This window comes from Vombatus ursinus, unplaced genomic scaffold (assembly GCF_900497805.2).
Source record: "Vombatus ursinus unplaced genomic scaffold, bare-nosed wombat genome assembly UNPS02014768.1, whole genome shotgun sequence".
NCBI lineage: Eukaryota > Metazoa > Chordata > Mammalia > Diprotodontia > Vombatidae > Vombatus > Vombatus ursinus.
Window position 1 is genome coordinate 35,011,308 of NW_020954546.1, and position 19,106 is coordinate 35,030,413.

The 19,106-nt window shown below is 41.0% G+C and overlaps 1 pseudogene; it reads right to left on the minus strand.

The window, feature by feature from the left end:
- Positions 1 to 4,266: 4,266 nt before the first annotated feature.
- LOC114043096 lies at positions 4,267 to 5,964 on the minus strand (annotated as a pseudogene).
- Positions 5,965 to 19,106: the final 13,142 nt, after the last annotated feature.

Here is a 19,106-nt window from a genome sequence, read left to right on the forward strand (position 1 = left end):
AAGCTCTGCAGGCTCTTTGTAATCACCACTTCTTTTCTACAAGTTCACCAACTATCTTTTTAATAATAGGTTTAAGTATTTTGCAACTATTCAGTCCTTTTCTACCTTTGCAATTTTCCACCATCTTTCGGGTATCACTGTCTATCTCAATAATCAGTCACATCTGCCAGTTCCTTCACTAGCCTGGCATGTAGTTTATTTGGGTCTGGTGCTTTGTAATCATCAAGAATAGCTAGGTGCTTTCTTATTTCTTTTTTGCTTATCATAGAAGACAGCTCCCTGTTAACCATTTTTGTTCTGGCCATTAGTCCTGATAGAGGAAAGAAGAAAGAAGAAAAAGAAGAGTCAGACATTTCTAGTTCCACCTTCTTTCGGTCATCTTTTTTTTGTCCTCTACACTCTCAAACAGTGGTCCCATCACTTTTTTGAACTGCCTCTTTTCTTTAGCATAGCTTTAAAAAAAAAACCAAACACTTGATTAGCTTTTGTTTTTCTTACCAGCCTCAGTTCATTTGGAGCTTTAGCTTTTTTGACACTATTTTAGGACCACGCTCTGCTTTTGAATTTATCCTCTTATCTTCCATTGCTTCCGTCTTCTGTATACATCTTCTTAAACTCAGGTTGGTCTTAGTTAAGTTCCCAATAGTTCCACATTGGTGCCTTTAGACACCCCTTATCTTCCTCATCAGGATTATTTTTCTTTATGTCTTCAGAATTTAATTTCCAAGAGTTTCTCATTCTTCTGGACTGACTTCCCTAAATAATTTTAGTCTACGAAATCTTACCTGTCTTTTTTCTGGACCTTTGGAAATCTGTTCTTTCTGAATATAGAGTGCATGTAAGACTGTTCTTGATATTGCTGTCTTCTGTGATATATTCTAAGAATTCACCAGGTCTCAGTGGTGTCTGTGAGGTAAAATTTGCCTTCTTCTTTAAGGTCTCATTTACCTTCCTTGTTCCTTTCTCTCCTGTTCTTGTATAGTATTTGGTTTGTATTGCTCACATTGTATGTATTGCTTATTGTCTTGTCTTGTATCTTATTTACTGTATGAGATTTGTAGTCTTCTTGAAGTCATCTTGCACACAATGCCTTATATATAACAGGAACTCAGTAAATATTTGTTGAATAAATAAGTCCAAGATATGCTGTGAAGAAAGAATTGGTAGGACTTAGTGACTAGGTTTATGACTATTTCAAATCTATGTAAATGGGTTATTGGAAATAGTGTCGTAGTAAGTTCTCCATTTCCATTGAGGATAAAACAAGATGGGGTGGGCTTGAATTGGAGAAGGAGAGATCAGGTTATGTACCAAGAAAAGTGTTTCATAACTGTTAAACCCACTAGAGCAGGTAGATCCAGGGAAATGGAATAATCTCTTTTCCTGGCAGACATTGAAGCTGAGGAAACACATGGAGTCTCGCCGACTGCCTGTACGAAGATCTGTGTGTTAGCTAATCCCTTAAACCCTAGGATTCTGTCTTTTTCACGGTGCTCAATGCTGGGTGTCTTGTTGGAGGTCTTTGACTTCTTAGAGCAGAGTTTCAGTGTGAATTCAAATATTTGTCAATCTCTGTACTTGTTCACCTAAGTGTTTTCAGTTTGCTTAAAGTTGAACGTGGAAAATGTAGTCTGGACCTAAACATTTATTTTTCCTTTCTATCAGTCTTAGAAAATTTATGAGTACGTGCTTTGATGTATTGGCTCATTTATGATTTCATTCCTATGAGTGTTCTCTCCACCAGCTCTAATTGTGACCCTTCGTGCCTCAATCTATGTGACCCTTGTCCATGTTTTACTGTGAGTCTTTCCCATCTTGAAAATTTTAGTGTGCCGTGCCAGTTGCCCACCAGTTGTTTCTCTATCGTTGTGTTATGGATTTGCTTACTTTTTTATTGGATGTATCCTTGATTGTGTGTATTTTGTTTTATTTCTTATGTGGAGTAAACTCTCCCCTCCTTCATCTCCAGAACATTACCAAAATTCTAAATATGGCCATAAGTAACCTAGATTCAAGAACATTTGTAGAGCTTTATTTTTTTCTACATTCACAATTCTGTTGAAATGCCTAGGATCCCATATGCAGTAAAGTGCTTAATGTGATGATATCTGGGGAATAGTTCTTTGTCTTTTGGTTTCCAGATTAATTATATAATCTTTTCTGAAGAGTGGCTAAATTATCTTATTTAATCCTCAGGTTCATAAATACAGCAGAACATTGCCTCCAGTTATAATAACACTGTATCTTTAATTGGTATTTGAATCCAGTGAAAAATAATTGCCGTAATATAAATAAAATATTGCACTTGTCTCAATTTGTATACTTCTGATAATTCAAGGATTAGTGATTTAATCTGGGCCTTAACAGATAGTCTTCATGAGCTGCTGTGACCAAGAAAAAAATCACCTGGTGGCCAACCTTCTGATGATATCTTTCTGCATTTAAGGGCTCAGATGACAGACAACATAGCCCAAAACTGTACCTCTTAGTCAAAGTCATCTGGTAGAAGCAGTGAGAGTTTGTGCTGTGCTAGAATGATAGAGTCTTCTAGAACAATTGCTGTGATGCATACAAGCCCCCTGAGGGGTTTCTTAGATTTGAAGATTTTTAGTGATTTTACATAGGAAGTAAAAGAAATAGGATTATTAATTACTGTTTTGTTACTAACTATTGCAGATGAATAGATTCATGTGATCAATTGCTGTCTCTTTTTTGACTCAGTTTTGACATGTGTATCTCTAATTGTGGCTTATAAATGGAATGGTTACAAATGGACTAGTTTTGTAACTTTTCGTCTTGCTCTGTGGTGTCGATGAGTTTTGGGGTCTTTTTGCACACCTTTAACCTTGTACTTTCCTTTTCTCAACGTGCTCCTACGTGGCCAAACTCTGCCTTCAGTTATTTATTTGTTATCCCCAGACAACTCTACATTAACAGCTGCTAATTGAATTCACTTTCTTAAAATTCAAGACAAGCTGCAATAGATTTCTTTCTAGCAACCAGTCCTTTATACTTTATTATCCCAACCATTGCTTTCTGACTGTGTGGCTTCCCTTCTCATCATACACTTTATCTTGGAGGGGAGGCCCTTTTGACCATTTGGGAGGAAATGACCAACTGTTATATGGATATCTGCGTGGCCATCTGTAGATTATAGGTTCTCTGACTGGGAATGATAATGGTATCAAAGATTTGGAGCCAAAAATGGTCATAGAAGGCATCTATTGGGCCTCTCATTTTACAAATGAGGAATTAACTACAACAGTAATAGCATTTATATTCCACTTTAAGGTTTACAAACACTTTGCAAATATAAACTCCTTTTATCCTCATGACAACTCTAGGAGGTAGGCCCATTTTATTTGTTTATTATGCCCATTTTACAGATGGGGAAATTGAGGCATAAAGAGGTTAAGCAGCTTGCCCAGGCTGACACAGGTAGGAAGTGTGAGAAACAGCAGCATTTGAACTTAGGTCTTCCTAACTTCAGGTCCAACATTGTATGAGGTCACCTCATGAAGCCTCCATTACTGCCTCACAACAACCCTGTAAAACACACACCACTGGTACTCCCACCCCACCCCACAGATGAGGAAACGAGACTCGGGTTCAGAAATTTAGAAATGGGAAGAGGAATGACTTGAGCCAAGGTCACCAACCCTCAGAAAAGTGGTCAGTCTAATGGCCATTCTCACCTTGTTGCCTCTGCCCATACTCTGTGCCCTGGATTCACATTCAGCAGACCTAACAAAGGGTCATTAGGAGAAATCACAACTCATAGTTCTTCTTTAGGGACCTGTCAGTGAGGAAACTCCTTCACCAAAGCAGATCCTACTTAGCTTCTCATTTTTTAGAGCTACCTGAGGTCACTGGGAAAATCAGTGACCTGCCCAGGGTTCCACAGCTAGTATAGCTCAGGCATGGAATTTGTACCCAAGGGTCTTCCTGACTCTGAGCTAGCCCTCTCCCCCCACCCCACATTGCCTGGACTATTATGATCATCTGCCCCTTTTTCTTAGCACCTCAACTTGAAACTTCTCTAGCCAGGCCAGGCTTTTCATTAATCCCTAATGCCAGTTATATCAACCCAGCCTTCAGGTTTTTGCTTAAAAGTCCAGATGAATTTCTACCATCTTCATGAAGAGGTGGGCACAGGCTTCCTTTCTTTTTTTTTTTTTTAACATGGAACTCTTTATTCATAATGGGATTTCTGTAAATTAGGCACAAGGGTGCATTATTAAAGTCCTGTATTTAATGGAACCAAATCACTAGAAGAAACATTGACAGAACCAAACTGGCATGTGATAAAATCCTTGGGAGCTTAAGGTTCAAATCCAGCCAAGAAGTTTGTGACAATTTCCTTCAGCTTTGCATCCGACTCTTTGGAGATTTTTCTGTCTATCCTGATATTACTCAAGAGGGCCTGGTGTTGGCTGATGACATGCGCCAAGAAAGCGCTGTCAGACTTGGTGATTTTGCTGGGCTCCAGTTTGTCCAGATACCCTCGTACACCAGCGTAGATGACTGCCACCTGTTTCTTCAGTTGCCATGGGAGAATACCGTCCTTGTTTCGGCAACTCAGTCAGACGCACACCACGACTCAGCAGCCGTTGAATAGCAGCATCTGGATCAGAACCAAACTGAGCAAAAGCTGCCACTCCACGATGCTGAGCCAATTCCAACTTCATGGTACCTGCCATCTGCTTCATGGCCCTGGTTTCAGCAGCTGATCCAACACGGGACACAGACAGACCAACGTTAATGGCAGGGCGGATACCTTTGTAGAACAATTCTGTTTCCAAGAAAATCTGTCCATCAGTGATGGAGATGACATTTGTTGGGATGTAGGCTGACACATCACCAACTTGTGTTTCAGTGACTGGAAGAGCAATCAAAGAGCCACCTCCAAAAGTGTCATTCATTTTGACTGCTCTCTCCAGCAGACGGGAGTGCAGGTAGAAGCCTCGCAACCAGGGGGACAATGGAGCAGCAGAGACATCTGGCAGTATGCAACAGCCTGTTTGGACAAATCATCATAGATAATTAGAGCATGTTTGCAATTATCTCAGAAATATTCCTCCATAGAGCAGCCAGAATAAGGAGCTAAGTACTGAAGTGGGGCAGCATCAGATGCAGTGGCTGAAACCACGATGGTGTATTTCATGGCATCTGCATCTGTAAGTCTCTTTACCAGCTGGGCACCAGTGGATCTCTTCTGACCAATAGCAGCATAAATACAGTACAGCTTCTTCTTTCATCAGTTCCATCATTAAAGCATCTCTGATTAATGATTGTATCAATAGCAATTGACGTTTTGCCTGTCTGTCTGTCACCAATAATCAACTCACACTGACCACGGCCAATTGGTACCAAGCTATCCACAGCCTTGATGCCAGTCTGCATGGGTTCACGCACAGAAATTCTAGGAATGATTCCAGGGGCCTTCAGACCAACTCTTTGATGAGTTTTGGAACCAATTGGACCCTTTCCGTCAATGGCGTTGGCCAGGGCATTTACAACACGGCCCAGTAGCTCCTCACCAACAAGAACATCTACAATGGCTCCTGTTCAGTTTGTCATTACCAAACACAACAACACCAACATTGTCAGGTTCCAAGTTCAGGGACATACCCTTTAGGCTTGAAGAAAATTCCACCTTTTCTTCTTCCTAAACATTCTTTAGCCCATGAACAGGGGCAATACCATCACCAATAAATAGGACTCGACCAGTTTCTTCCAGATCAACAGAAGTGTCAGCTCCCAAAACACGCTCTTCCAGAAGAGAGGACACCTCAGCAGTGCCAGACTTCTGAAGGTGGCTGTTAGAGGAATGGAAGTTCCTTGTTGCAACAAAGGCTGCCCCCAGGGCATTTGTAGAGACCAGCCCAGCTTGGCGGGGGAGGGCCTGGGCCAAGGAGGCGGCTACGGTTACAGACAGCATCATTGCAGCTCCTCGTCAGGGCTCCTGTGCAGCCACTGCCTCCGGACTGACTGGGCACAGGCTTCCTTCCATTAAGAATGAAGAGCCCGGGTTCTCTTTTGCTAGTTACTAGCTTCCCAAACCTGTCTGATTGAATAAACCTAGGGTTACAAAATAAAGGATTTTAAAAACATTTCCAGAATGGCTATTCTCCTGGATCAGGGCATTAAACATTCTCTAGGTAATTAACCTTATTTATTCACTAAATTGTCATCTTACTGCAGTTGTAGCACCTTCACTTGGTATAAGGCTTTCGTAAGTTATTTTGCTTGTCAGTCCTGATGTTATTAAGAAAAACTGACCTGGCAATCTCATTATTGCCATGCTGTGAAAGACCTTTGTCCTTCACTCTCGGGGCCCCGCCATTTTCCTGGCAGTTCAAACTCAAACTCCAAGTAAAACTAAGATGCAGGGTGCTTTCTTTCTCCTTTGAGGCTCTATGGACTTGCTTAATTGTTGGTGGTCAGTGTTACATGAGTTGACTGTTAAATTAATCTTCAGTGAAGCCGGTTTTATTGAGTTAAAATCTCTGGAAAAGAGTTTGCATGTTACCCAGGTTTTCTATACAGGACCATATTCTATATGATTTTGATCCAAATATTCAGACATATTGACAGTCAGTAAGCATTCATAATGTGCTAGGCACTGTGCTAAGAACTAAGGATACAAAGAAAGGTAAAAGACAGTCCCTGCTTTCATAATCAATGAGGGAAGACAGGATGCAAACAACTATAGGCAGGAAAAAGAGGAAATAAGCAACAAGGAAAGGCACCCAAATTAAGAGGCATTGGGAAAGGCTTCCTGTAGGAGGCTGGTTTTTAGCTGGGACTTGAAGAAAGCCAGGGTAGCCAGGTGGATGGCGTGGTAGGTAGAACATTGGGCCTGGAATTAGGAAGACCTGAGCTCAACCTTACTAGCTGTGTGACACTTAGCTCTCTTTGCCTCAGTTTCCTCATCTGTAAAAATGGGGATAATCATATCACCTACCTCCCAGGAATGTTGTGAGGATCAAATGAAATAATTATAAAGCACTTAGCACAGTGTCTGGCATATAGTAAGTGCTAAATAAATGTTAACTGCAATTATGGTTGTTGTTACTGTTATAAGCCAAGAGGTCGCGATGAAGTAGAGGATTCTAGGCATGGAGGACAGGCAGTGAAAATGCCCAGAGTTGAGAGATGGAATGTCTTCTTCCAGGAACACCAGGGAGGCCAGTGTCAAAAGGTGTGTTAAGGGTGGGGAAGAAGTTATAAAAGGCTTTGAAAGACAAACAGGCTTTCATATTTGATCCTGGAGGTGATAGGGAGCCACTGGAGTTTATTGGGTAAGAAGGAGTCCTGGGGCGGGGCAGAGGTGTTGTGGATAATATGGTTGAACCTCCACTTTAGGAAAATCATTCTCTTGACTGAATGGAGGATGGACTGGAATAGGGAGAGACTTTAGGCAGGCAGACCCACCAACAGGCTCTTACAATGGCCCACTTATGGAATGATGAGGGCCTGTACCAGGGTTGGGGCAGCATCAGAAGAGAGAACGGGGTGTATTCGAGGGATGTCACAAAAGTGAAACAAAAGGCCTTGGCAACAGGGTGTGGGGAGTGAGAGATAGTGAAGAGCCAAAGATGACACCTAAATTTTGAGCCTGAGGGTCTGGGAAGATGGTGGGTGACAGTAATAGGGAACTTTAAAAGAGGAGTGTTTGGGCAGAAAGATCATGAGTTCATTTTTGAACATGTTGAGTTTAAGATGTTTACTGGACTTACAGTTTGAGATGTATATGTCCAAAAGGCATTTGGAGGTTGGAGGTCAGCAGAGAGGTTAAGGCAGGATAGGTAGATTTGAGAATCAGCAGCATAGAGATGATATTTGAGTCCACGGGACCTGATGAAATCACCAAGTGAAGTAGTATATAGAAAGAAGGCCCAGGACAGAATCCTGGGGGTCACCTGTGGTTGGAGGACATGATCAGGAAGAGCGTACGGCAAAGGAGCATCTGGATAGGTAGGATGAGCACTAAGAGAGAATAGTGTTCCGAAAACCTGGAGAGAAGTTGATAGTAATCGATAATGGTTTTAATATAACTAGTAGATAGAGTGATACCCTAGGAGTAGAGGAAGGCTTCAGTTTGAATCCTGACTCTATTACTTTTACACGTGTGGTCTCTGGGCAAGTCGGGTTACCTCCGGCATCTTCAACTTTCTCATCTGTAAAAATCAGGATAATCATAGCACCTACTTCACAGGGTTATTGAGGATCGAGTGAGATCAGCTAATCAGTCAGTAGGCCTTTGTTGTAAATGCCTGTTATGTATTGAGCCCTATGATAACTGGAGATATAAGTACAAATATTAAAACAATACCTACTCCCAAAGCATGTATACCACTTGGCAGATTTCAAAGTGCAATGTAACTGTATAACTCTAATTTTAAATTTTCATTTATACCTTTTGTTTCTAGATCACCTGCGTTTTCCAATCCATTCCTCCCTATGCCACCTTCCTGAAAGTTATCCTTTATAACAAATGATGAAAGAAAAAAATTGTTTTCGCAAAACTAACCAACACATCAACCAAGTCCAACATTATATGTGGTGTTTCATACCCTTAGTACTTGACCTCTAAAAAAGGGAAGAGAGGTACATTGTGAGCTATTATTACTCATTGATCTTCATTATAAGAGGCATGGGTAAGAGGTGTCAATGAGAATCCTCACCAATCCCTGTTTTGCTCTGTTGATTGTCAGAGTTTTTACAATCTGTTTTGGGTCATGCTTCCATTTTGATGACATTGATTTTTTTTCCCCTTACCTGAACAGTTAAATTGAAATGCTATTGTCACCATGTCTAAACGATCTGTACAGTCTGAGATTGTGGTATTTCTAATGGCATTGATGTATATGGAGAAACTTGAGGAGTTCGATATTTTTTTCTTACATATCCCCCTCTCTTTTCCTTTAATGTTTTAGCAGGCAATCCTTTGGTTCAGCAAGGTGGACAGCCACTCATCTTGACACAGAATCCAGCCTCAGGTCTGAGCACCATGGTCACTCAACCAGTATTGAGGCCTGTCCAGGTCATGCAGAATGCCAACCATGTTACTAATTCTCCTGTGACCTCGCAACCTATATTCATCACTACACAGGTAAATGGGGCCTTAATGTTTCTCTGATTTGGTAAAGGAGTGGGAAAATGTACTTGACCTCATTGGGACTGTATTTTCAGTCTGGATCCTTGGTATCTAGAGCAAGAGTTGGTCAAGTGTGGCCCATGGAGCAAATCTGGCCTGCCACCTGTTTTTATGTGGCCTGTGAGTTTAAAATGGTTTTCACATTTTTAAATAGTTGAAAAAAATCAAGAATAATATTTCTTGATGTGAAAATTAGTTGAAATTCAGATTTCAGTGTCCATAAATAAAGTTTTATTGGAAGACAAACCACATTGACTAATGTATGTATTGCTTGTGACTGCTTTTGTACTGTAGAGTTGAGTCGGTGTAACAGACACCAAGTCAATAGTGCTCTTGTCATCTTGCACTGGTGCTCAGCATCCTACAAATTGCAGTGATTCAGTTATCACTCAGAAGTGCCACATATAGCCATATCTCAGCATTTTATTTTGTTGTTGTTTTTTTTTAATTACCATTACATACCCATCTTGTCAAAACAAGAAAAGAAAAGTGGTCTTTGGATGTCATGCTTTTAAGGCACAAGTGTGGATTATTTTGTTATCGGATTATATAGCAAAGCATTGTGCTTATTATGCAGTGACACTGTAACTGTGCTAAAAGAATACAGTGGCCATCACCATTACCAGAGTAATCATGTATCACATTATTCCCAACTCACAGGAAAGCAAGTCTGAAAAAATTGGAAAGTTTAAAATATAATATCTCATCACAGCACAATTTCTTCACAAAAATGAAAAATGAAAATGAGGCTGCAACCAAAATAAGTTTCCAAATGTCTTGTTTGTTAGCCAAGTAAGGAAAGCCATTTGCTGATGATGAGTTAATTAAATCATGTTTGATTGCAACCAAAGCAATGTGTCCGGAAAAAATAAACTTGTTTAAGACTATTAAGACTTTCTTTTAGAACAGAAAGAAGAGTTGAGGACATTGGGAGCGACATCACTAGTCAATTAGAAAACAAGGCAAAAGATTTTGAGTGGTTTTCCTTGGCTGTTGATGTTACCAGTACTGGTCAGTTGTTGTTTATTCAAGGAGTTATTGGTGAGTCTAAAGCGATTGAAGAATTGTCTTCTGGATAGTCTTCGTGAACCAACTGCAAAGGAGAATGTTTTCTTCTTATTTTTAAAAAATTATTTTTAGTTTTCAACATTCACTTCCATAAGTTTTTGAGTTTTAAATCTTCTCCCCCCTTTCCTCACCTCCCTCCCTAAGATGGCATGCAATCTGATATAGGCTCTACAGATACATTCCTATTGAACATATTTTCACATTAGTCGTGTTGTAAAGAAGAATTAGAACCAATAGGAGGAACCACAAGAAAGAAGAAACAAAACAGAAGGAAAAAAAAGAGCAAATAGTATGCTTCGATCTGCATTCAAACTCCATAGTTCTTTCTCTGGATGTGGATAGCATTTTTCATCATGAGGCTTTTGGAGATGTCTTAGATCCTTGCATTGCTGAGAAGGGCTAGGTCTGTCAAAGTTAGTCATCACACAACGTGGCTGTTACTGTGTACAGCGTTCTCCTGGTTCTGCTCACTTCATTCAGCAACAGTCCGTACAAGTTTTTCCAGGTTTTTCTGAAGTTCACTTGCTCGTCATTTCTTACAGCACAATAGTATTCCGTTCCATTCATATACCACAACTTGTTCAGCCATTCCTCAATTGATGGACATCCCCTCAATTTCCAATTCTTTGCCACCACAGAAAGAGCTGCTATAAATATTCTTGTACATGTGGGTCCTTTTCCCATTTTTATGGTCTCTTTGGTATACAGCCCTAGAAGTGGTATTGCTGGGTCAAAGGGTATGTATTTTGGGGGGGGGGGGGGGTTAGGCAGTGGAGTTAAATGACTTGCCCAGGGTCACACAGCTAGTAAGTGTCAAGTATGTGAGGCTGGATTTGAACTCAAGTCTTCCTGACTCCAGAGCCAGTGCTCTATCCACTGCGCCACCTAGCTGCCCCGGGTATACACATTTTTATAGCCCTTTGGGCATATTTCCAAATTGCTCTCCAAAATGTTGGATCAGTTCACAACTCCACCAACGATGTATTATTGTTCCAGTTTTCCCACATCTTCAAGAGAGAATATTTTCAAAGTTCAGAAAACACTAATTCAGTACAACCTGAAATGGAAGATGTGTTACAATCATGGTGGTGATAATATGTGTGGAACAGAAAAAAGGCTGTATAGAACAAATTTACAAAGTTTGTGAAAATGGAAGGTGTTTATTGGCCTATGGTTATTCATTGTATTATTCATCAGCAAATACTTTGTAGAAAATTTTTTAATCTATCATGTGTTACTGAACCAGTACTGACACTGGTGAACTTCCTTTGGTCTCATGGCCTTAACCATTGTCAGTTCTATGAACTTTTGTCAGAAGTAGAAGCCAAGTATCCTAACTTGCCATCACTCAGTAGTTCCATTGCTTACCAGTGGTAAAGTTTTATCATGATTTTTGAACTCAAGACCAAGACCAAAATTTTTCTGAATGAGAACTGTTTTTTGCTGCAGACTTGATAATATTTCATAATGAATTTAGCATAAAATTATAAGGCAAAAACAGTCCTTATATGCAAAACTTATACTGTAGCAAAATCAGTTCAAAAACAATTAATGTTGTAATGTCAAGCTGCTTTGTACATATTTATGTCAGGGGCAGCTACATGGTGCAGTAGTTAGAGTACCAGGCCTGGAGCCAGGAAGACCTGAGCTTGAATCTGGTCTCACATACTTACTAGTGTGTGACCCTGGGCATATCACTCAACCTCTGTTGGTCTGAGTTTTGTCACCTATAAAGTGGGGGTAATAATAGCACCCAGGGTTATTGTGAAGATCAGTATGAAAAGCCCTTAGCATAGTGTCTAATGCATAGTAAGTACTATATAAATGTTAGTTTTGGTTGTTATTACTGTTATTATTATACTTCCCATGCTGTCAAAAGTTAAAACAGTAAGGAAGATTGCCATTCCCACTCAGATTTGTAGCAAATCTATTTCCTAAGCTCAAACTATAGTGCCAATAGTGTTTTTCTGACCTCAGTGCAGGTGCAAAAGAAATGTCCATATTTCAGAATCCATTTAATATTGCAGCTGAGGAGCTTCCACCTAACCTTCAGTTGGAAGTGGTTTGTCTGCAATAGAATGACATGTTAAAGGTCAGAGATCAAGAGAAGAACCTAATAGAATTCTGTAAAAGCTTTCCAAGTTAGAGTATGCTCACCTAAAATCCTATGCTCCTGGATTGATGTCAGTGTTATTTGGCAGTACCTTTCTGTGAAAAGACATTTTCAAAGATGAAATACATAAAATCTAACTTTATGTCAGTATTAATGGATGATTATCTACAGTTGATTTTGATGATAGGGAGCACTCAACATTGAACCCCAATTAAATGAAATGTTATTCCCGAGATAGAATTCCATTCTTCTCATTAAGTTGACTTGTGTTACTATTATTGTATTTTGAATTTTATCAAAAAATTTATGGAAATTTGTTTTCTCTCTAGCTTAAAGAAAGTACCTACATAATATCCTTGGTTTTGCCTCTTGACCCATAAAGTCTAAAATATTTTTTCTGTCTTCATAGAAAAAATTTCCCAACCCTTGATCTAAAGTTATAGGTCTTTCTTCCATTGCTTCTGTTTTTCTACAAGTTTACAGTATTACTGTTTTCTAATCTGATGTCATCGGTGTATAGACAGCTTTACAGAACATAACTGCTGTTTTGCCTGAGGCTAGCACACAAATTAGTGGCAAAGTCTGGATTAGAATTTGTTACCGTCAGGCATCTAGACTTCTGCACAAATTGCTGGAGGTTCTGTGCTTCCTTTGTTACCTGAGGCAAGTTTGGAGATTCCCATCAAGTGAACGTAACCTGTGGAAATCTTTGGGGGGAAAAGCTTTTGTAAATGTAGAGAGAACACACTTGTTATTGATAACATGGTAAGCTAAGGCCAAAAACTGACCTGGCTCTGAACACTAAGTGAAGCTTCTCTTTGCCATAGACCCTGAGGTTAGCAGCAGTCTGTTGGAAATCTGCCAAAGGCTTATGGCCTTTGGAGTGGGTTTTTCAAACAATTCCTTAGGTTTATGATTGTTTACCTGTTGAGTCATTCCTGTGATTGCTGTTGGCTTCAGTTTTCCTTCTCTGATTTTACCTGTTTAAAGATTGAGCTAAACCTGGACCCAGGCCTTTTAGATTTGGGTCCTTGTAAGGACCCAAATTAGGCTTTCCTCTCTTGAAGTAATATGCTCAAACTGGCTTTGCTTAGTAAGGATGTCCCCAAACTGTTCATCTCATTCATGAAAAGTTCCAACATCGGAGAGACCTGAGAACATGAGAGAGTCTGAGGAGTGTATTTGGACCCAAATTTTACCTGGTACCTAACTTCTGATTCCTGGGCAACCACTGATCCATATTGATTTGTATTCACGTGTTAAAGTTTGTTCTGCTTTTTTAAATGCAGGGATTTCCTGTAAGGAATGTTCGGCCTGTGCAAAATGCAATGAATCAGGTTGGAATTGTGTTGAATGTACAGCAAGGCCAAACAGTTAGACCAATTACACTAGTCCCAGGTAAGAAAAAACTATTCAGTCACTTGAACTAAAATGATATCCAACAGAAGTTTTCATTTTACTGTTTTAGGCTAATTAAAATTTTTACTCTAGACTAATTAAAAAACCTAATCATGTATCTGATTGATTGGAAAACATCCATAATTTTAAAGATATTCCCAACTTTTGACCTGGAAGGTGATTTAATTGTTTTGGATTCTTATCAGCTAACATGAGGCACTAAAATAGGATTTGCCCTATCTGCTTTTTATCTCTTTTTTCAACTACTCATTTTCATTAATTCCTAGATTATCAGGGCTCCAGGAACAATTAGTTAATCCCTGAATTCTATATTTTGTTTCCTGAAATACTTTTGTAAGTCTCTCCATTTATGGTGTTGGGTTTTATAATAACCTATCTTTGCCTGTGACTGGATTTGGACATGAATAAAGTGAATTTCATTCTCTCTGAAGTTAAAATTTTAGCTCATCACTGACTCGATCATGTTTCTTACAGGGTTAAGACTTCAGCCTGACCAACAGTCCTCTTCCCCTAGTATTTATCCGATGTGACTCCAGTTCAGACAGATAGTACAAGTTGTTTTAGCTGTGGAGTGTACACTCTGCCCTGAAGTTTATTTCTCTTAGTGAGGCTTGAAGTCTTCAGGACAACTGACTTACTCTTTAAGTTTCAGAATTACAGTATTGGAGTTGAAAGGGAGCTTAGAGATGATCTGATCCAGCCCTTTTGTTTCACAGATGAGGGAACTGAGGCTCAGAAAGGTCACACAGCTAGCAAGTAGTAGAAGTGGGCTTCATACCCACATTATCTGACTCCTTTTTCTGCTATGCCATGCTTCCTTCCTTAATTCTAGAGTTGCTTATGTGTGTTCCCTTTAACACCTTCTATTGCTGAATTATCAGCTATCCCAGTAGGCCAAATAGGCTTCTGGTTGGTTGTAGTTGGCAAAAAGTCTCCTTTAATAATCTGAGTGGCAAGCCCTTCTTCCCAAGGCCAAGCTTGACATTGCTGTCCACCCTCTCATCACTCCTCCCCACCTCAAAATCAAGCTACTTCTGGTTGTGTGGCTAGGTTAACACTTCTTATCAGAAGACTTACTGCCTTCTTAAGTCTCAGAAATCTTTTTGGTGACTTATAGTAGCCTCTGATAAGTCAATAAAGCCATTTGGAAGAAGGAATTCTCCCATATCCCAGTATTTTCAAGCAGTCGGGGAGGCAATACCATGTTTGGGTTAATTGACTGAAGTTTACAATTTCTCTCTTTCTCTTTTCTGAAGCTCCAGGTACCCAGTTTGTTAAACCAACAGTTGGAGTTCCTCAAGTGTTCTCTCAGATGACACAGGTGAGGCCAGGCTCCACGATGCCTGTGAGGCCCACCACCAACACCTTTACCACGGTCATCCCAGCTACCCTCACCATCCGCAGCACCGTCCCGCAGTCCCAGTCTCAGCAGACCAAGTCCACTCCCAGCACCTCAACCACTCCCACTGCCACGCAGCCGACCTCGCTGGGGCAGTTGGCTGTACAGCCACCAGGCCAGTCCAGCCAGGCCCCGAATCCCAAGCTAGGTGAGGCTTGGGAATTGGGGGTGGCCACGTAGGGATTGGGGTGGGTCAGGAGAACGGATGATTATCATCTGGCAAACCTAGCTCCCTCCTTCCCCTCTCCGCCTGCAGTGAGCATTGCCAGCTTTGTCACTGTCAAGCGACCTGGGGTGACAGGTGAGAATAGCAATGAGGTGGCCAAGCTGGTGAATACCCTCAACACCATCCCTTCCCTGGGCCAGAGCCCTGGGCCAATGGTGGTGTCCAACAACAGCCCTGCCCACAGCTCTCAGAGAACCAGCGGACCTGAGTCATCAGCAATGAAAGGTACATAGCCTGAAAGATCATGAGTCAGTCCAAACATTGGTAGAACACCTACTGAGTACAAAGCATTATACCAGGCATAGTGGGAAAGATTAAAAAGAAGACAGTAGGCACAGTGCCTGCCCTCAGGAAGCTTACATTCTGTTGTGGGAGATAGGCCACACATAATGAGAAGTATGAATGAGTAAGCTATTAAAAAAACTATGCAAGTACTTTGAGGGGAGGGTTGTTGTAATGGTTAGGGTTAGGTGGATTTAGAGAAGGCTTCATGAAAGTCAATGAACATGATTTTGAAGGTTGGATTTGGTGAGTAGAGATATTTCCAAACATCAGCAGGAGATCAGTGTAGTGGAATAAGGAAAAAGGCTACAGGAAGGTGCTTTAAACTTAGTGGTCCCTGGTCCCTGGCCCCTGTTCTGATACCCTCCAGGAAGAACTCTCCTGAGATCAGTATGCTTAATGCTCTCAAATCACTACCCTTTGCTTTTCCTTTCATTTTCAGTGACTTCTCCAATACCAACATTTGACCTCCAGGATGGTGGCCGGAAAGTCTGCCCACGCTGTAATTCCCAGTTCCGTGTCACTGAAGCTCTGAGAGGTCACATGTGTGTAAGTGATGTTTCTATACTGGGAACCAGCTTAAAGGACCATAGGTGGCTCTAAGCAGGCAACCTGGGAGCAAAAACCAAGCAGAGAAAAGAATAATCTCTTCTTATTTTTGTCTCTTGAAGAAGAGATAATGATATCACCTCAATGAAATCTGTGGAAGGTCCACAAAATACATCTGAGAAAGACTGCAGGAAGTCTGAGTCTCTTAGAGAACATTTCAGTCAAGTCATGCTACCTAGACTTTCTTTTCCTTTAATGCTTAAATTAATGTTTTTCTCCAGAGATAAGTCAGGGCCCCATGTGGTTCAGTTCTGTTTTCTCTTTCAAAGATACTGATCTTTGCTCTAGGAAGGCTATCACAGCAATGGTTTGCAGGGTTTGGAAACCTAAGGTAGGTGAGACAGATAGCATCTTGCTGCCCTCAGTGAGTTCATGTAATTAGGCCCAGATGAACAGCATCTTAAGAGTGTGGTAAAAGGTGTGGCAAATAGGATTGCTGAGCCACTTAGTGATCTTTAGACTGTCTTGGAAAAGTGAAGTCATGCTATAGAACTAGAAAAGGTCAGATGTCCACATTTTCAAGATGAAACAAGATGAATCTGCAAACCAATGAACTTGTTTCAAATCTTAGAAAAATTTTATAACACATTATTAAAGAGTGATTTTTCAGATAACTTAGGAAAGGAAACAGTAATCAGTAACGGCCATCTTGGCTTCGAGAATTACTCATGCCAGACTAATGTTGTTTCTTTTTTTCACAGAGTGATTAGACTGGTAAATTAGGAAAGTTCCATGGACATAATATACTTAGATTATAGTAATAAATTTCACAGTATTTTTCATGCTGTGTTTGTAGATGAAGTGGAATAATATGGGATCGTTGATTGTATAGCACATTTGGAACTGGCTGCAAATGGCCTCATTATTGAGTTGATGTCAACTTAGAGGAAGCTTTCTGATGTGCTGCTCCAGGAATCTTTCGCTGACCTTGTATTGTTCAATATTTTGATCCATACCTTGGATGAAGGCATAAGTGTCATACTGAAATTTCCAGATGACAGGAAACTTGGTAGGAAAGCTAATGCATTGGATGGCAAAGTCAGGATCCAGAAATGCTCAGATGACTTGAACAGTGGGCTGAATCAAATTATATGAAACGTAATAGGGGTAAATGTGAAATTCTACACTTGGGTTCAAAAGGCAAATTTAAAATATAGGATGAGGGGAATTGTTTGCTAGATAATAGCTTCCGAAATGAAGATCCATGGAACTTAATGGACCACAAGCTTAGTATGAATCAGTGATGTTGACATAGCAGCCAAAGCCAATGAAATCAGCTAGGCTGCAGTGAGAGGCCTGGTGTGATCAGGCCACATCCAGAATACCACTTAGTTTTGGGCAGATGAGAGTGTCCAGGATGGTGAGAAAACCAGAGAACTTGCAGCAGAGAGAATAGTTGGGGGGACTGGGAATGTTTATCCCAGGAAAGAGAAGACTTAGAGGGTCCTCAAAAGGCATCTTTCAGACATTTAAAGGGCTTTCATGTGGTACATTTGATCTACCCAACAGGGTAGAATCCGTGCCTAGAAGTTGCCAAGAGTCAGATTATTAGGTTGAGCATCCAAAGCTTGCTTGCTGCCGATCAGAATGCTCCAAAAGCACGTTGGGCTACTTGGAGAGGGAAGAGATTCCCCTTCACTGGGGTGCTGTAACTGGAGCCAGATGATCACTTGCTGGGGGCTTTGTAGGAGGGTTTCTGAACTTAACTGGACTTAGACTCATTAATAAGCTCAGAGCCTCCTCCTGCTCTTAGATTCTCTGCTTTGTTTATGCCAGGGAAGGTTGAAGCCAGGAAGTGCTGCATTGAGGAGTTATGGCACCAAAAACTCTTAGGGAAGGGTAAAGTATGATAATAATAATCATCATAATAAACTCATTTGTATAGCACTTGAAGGCTTATAAAGCACTTTACTCACAGCAACTCTGTGAGGCAGATAGTGCAAGTATTATGCTTCCCATTTTCTAGATCAGGAAGCTGAGGCTCAGAGATTAGTTATGTCATCACAAATCATGGTTTCAGACCCAAGACCCCCACGCCCATTTCTCCCAACTCTGAGGCTAGTGCTCATCCTACCCTGCCTCTCATCTGAAGGAGGGATCTGAGAGGCATGTGTAATGGGTGGGGGGAGGGGGGTGAAGGGAAGGGGAACATTTGGAGAGAATATATGCAAAAGGAAGAGAAGTTGAGCTATGAGAGTCAGTAGAGGGTCCCCTGAAACTATTCAAAACTAAATGGAGTTTGTGAGATTTGGGCTAAAATTTGGACTGAAATCTTCTGAGCTACTTTGCTCTAGCTCACTCTAATGCTGACCACAAACAATTGGTGTGATTATTATCTCCATAGTACTGCTGCCCAGACTTGGTTGATTTCCTGAAGAAGGGAAAGCCCCTTGATTCAGAGCCCAGTATTCCATCAGCAACAAAGCCACCATCCCCAGAGAAGACTGCTCCCATGCCCTCGACACCCTCTTCTACACCTGCTCCTACCCTGTCGCCACCTGCCAAGGCCCCTGAGCCCATGGAGAATTCCAGTGATGTCACCCAGAGCAAGCTTATCATGTTAGTGGATGACTTCTATTATGGACGGGACAGCGGCAAAGTGAGCCAGCTCCTCAACTTTCCTAAGGTGCCCACGTCCTTTCGATGCCCACACTGCACGAAAAGGCTGAAAAACAATATCCGGTAAGTTCATACTGCCTTTTATGTTTCATAGTAACTAATTATTTGTCTTTGCTGAGTCCATAAGGAGTAGGTAGAGCTTGTAGCAGGAAGACTGAGGTTCTCTCTCCATCAGCAGGAACTTCCTAGGAGAGGGAGGGAGGCCAGT